The sequence below is a fragment of the Lampris incognitus genome, chromosome 16 (genome assembly GCF_029633865.1).
Source record: "Lampris incognitus isolate fLamInc1 chromosome 16, fLamInc1.hap2, whole genome shotgun sequence".
Classification (NCBI taxonomy): domain Eukaryota; kingdom Metazoa; phylum Chordata; class Actinopteri; order Lampriformes; family Lampridae; genus Lampris; species Lampris incognitus.
Genome location: NC_079226.1, coordinates 28,853,469 through 28,856,186, shown reverse-complemented (window position 1 = coordinate 28,856,186; position 2,718 = coordinate 28,853,469).

The window sequence follows — 2,718 nt, the reverse complement described above, 5'->3', positions numbered from 1 at the left end:
TTGCTTTAAAGTGAGAGAACACTGTGCTCCATCTCTGAAAGAGAGGTGTCTCATCTTTTCTCCAGTCTTCAAGTGCCCCCCCTTTCAAGAATTCATGCAGAGCAGAGACCTCATCAAATAGTGTATCCTCATCGATGTGGACACTGGGGCAGTTTTCTTTCAGTCTTGTGGCTGCCTTCTCAATCTCCTCACGCTGAGGTGTCTTTTTTAAAAGTAGACAGTTTAAGTCTGAGAGAGAGTCTGCGTGTTTTCCCCAAGCCTGTATGTAGTTGACAGCGGTGGTGAAGAATGACCGGGATGTGGTTAGAAAGGTGTCTCTCGTCATCGCTCCATTATCTTCAAGCTCCCTTAGGAGTCCTCTGGCCAGAACTGGGATGAAGTTGTCGTCATGTCGTGCAGTCAATTTTGCCTCTAGGTTTCTTAGAATTGCAGCAGACTCCACAGCACTGCGATCCTGGCCTTCAAGCATCTTGATTGTGTCACTGAACATCGTCAGGTTTCTATGGGCAAAGGCCAGCTACAGCTCAGTCAGTGGATCTTCAAACATCCTTCGCAGGACAACAGGGCATTTCTCTTCAGAGAGAAAAAAGGATTTCAGTGGTGCATACATTTTCAGCACTTTCTAGTGCAGGGAGCATAGACAGCCAGCGAACATTGCTGTGCCCTAATATGTTGTGGTACTCCTGGCCAACAAACTCACAAAAGCTCTTCAGTCTTTCTACTCGAACATTAAAAATATGAAAATATCTTTGTGAGTAGGTACTCCACATCAATGGGGATGATATCCAAAGCTGTTTTGGTTGCATTATGGATGATGTGGGCAGGACAACCCAAGCCAATCACCTCCCGCTGCAGAGAATCTTTGACTTTGGTGTGGACATTGACCCTCCCTGCCCTATTCAAGCCTCCAAAGTTAGTATTTGTGTTGTCGGCAGAAAATGCCACCACTTTGTTTTCAAGGGTGAACTTTTCTATAACTACCAAGATCTCAGCTGCAAGTTGCTCTGCCGTTTCTCCTTTAAGCTCAACAAAATCAAGCAGTTTCGTTTCTACGGACAGGCTGCCATCATATATTTTGCAGTACCTGACTACTACTGGCAGCAGCTTCACATGTCCATGATTGGATGCATCAGTGGACAGGAACACAAATTCAACCTGTTACCATAGTAGTGGCCCATGGTGCAAAAACGTTCCTCACGATGGCATCATCTTTGGTCCTAGCACATGAAAACTTTGGCTCATAAAGCTTCCTTGTCAGCTGTGCAGTGCAGTCCAGAGAGCGGTAACTATGATTATGCTTCATCGTATGGTATGCCAAGATTCCCTCCTGTACGGCTAAATCATATTCTTTTTGAGAAGGCTCTACCTTTTTAAAGAAAGTAGTGACAGAGGGCAGACCTGCACTGGCAGTTAGAGGTTTTGTGTTTCTTTGTCTGTTGGTGCTCCACCACAGCAGTTCTCCCACCGCTGCCTATGGAAAATGAGGATTTGCAAAGAGTGCAGTGCACCATTGTCTCGTCCTGGCCAGGACGACAAGGATGAATAAATGGAAACTCTGTTTGTAATTTATCCGTAAAATTACACTTCCTCTTCTTTGAAAGAGCCATCTTGTCAGTCTGTCTTCTTCTCTCTCCTTTTTCCTTCCAATAGGTCTATTCTTCTGCTCTTTCCCTCCTCTTTCCTCCACTCTCCTTTATCAGTCCTCCTATTTCCTCCACTCTTCTTTCTATTCTTCCTCTCTTCCTTCTTTCTATCAATCTTCCTACTTTCCACGCTTCTATCAGCCTTCTTATATTTTCTTCCTCTCTCCTTCACTGTTCAGTCTTCCCCTATACTAAAACAGAGACATAATCTCATCGCAACACATGCTAATCTTGAACAACAACAATATAACACTGGGTGTAATGGTACACATAAATTACGCAAAATCCCAAACGCATACACCATGGGAAATGCCTGTCATAAAAACACAGAACCACAGGGTGACGCACTTCACCATAGCCTGTCTGCCTGCCTACAATGCAGCCCCATTCATTTGAGCTTGTTCTGTCTGTTGGCTCGAAAAACATAGGCCACGTAGCATCGCTTACATTTTTAGCACAAACAAACAGTGTAAGCTAGGAGTGGCCACACAGTAAGAAAAGTTACATTGGAAATAGCGACTCAAAAGTAGGCTAATGTTACCGGCGCAAACCGCACCCCACAGTAATGTCACGACTAACGTTAGCTGCTAACGTTAACGTTAGTCGTGAAATTGGCCATCGGAACTCTAGTTAATGGTCGCACCCATATTTGCACATGAAACTGGTCGTTGGTTTCGGTCGTTATACGTCTGTCGCCATCTTGCAATGCTGTCTGCCCCCTAATGCTCTGTGAATAGTGTAGTGGGAAATGCCTGGGGATGTACTTGGAATGTTGCACTGGGCTCGTGCAGCTAGAGGACCAATCACAGGTTAGCTCGCGCTGTCACAGACGCAACTATATTAGACACCGCGGGAGAGACAAAGGCCAGAACTGTTTAGTAACCATATCGTAGACTGTCACCTTAGCGTGGGATAGAGCAGGGAAACCTAGCGTATCCTGGGCTAGACAGTAGATACGGTGGCTAGCAGTGGTAGTGTTAGCAGCAGACTGCCTCGGTACCTGTAGCTAGCTGACTACCCCCGAGAGCTTCCCCAGAGAGACTGAGAGAGACATTCACCCGGTCACACCGGAGCC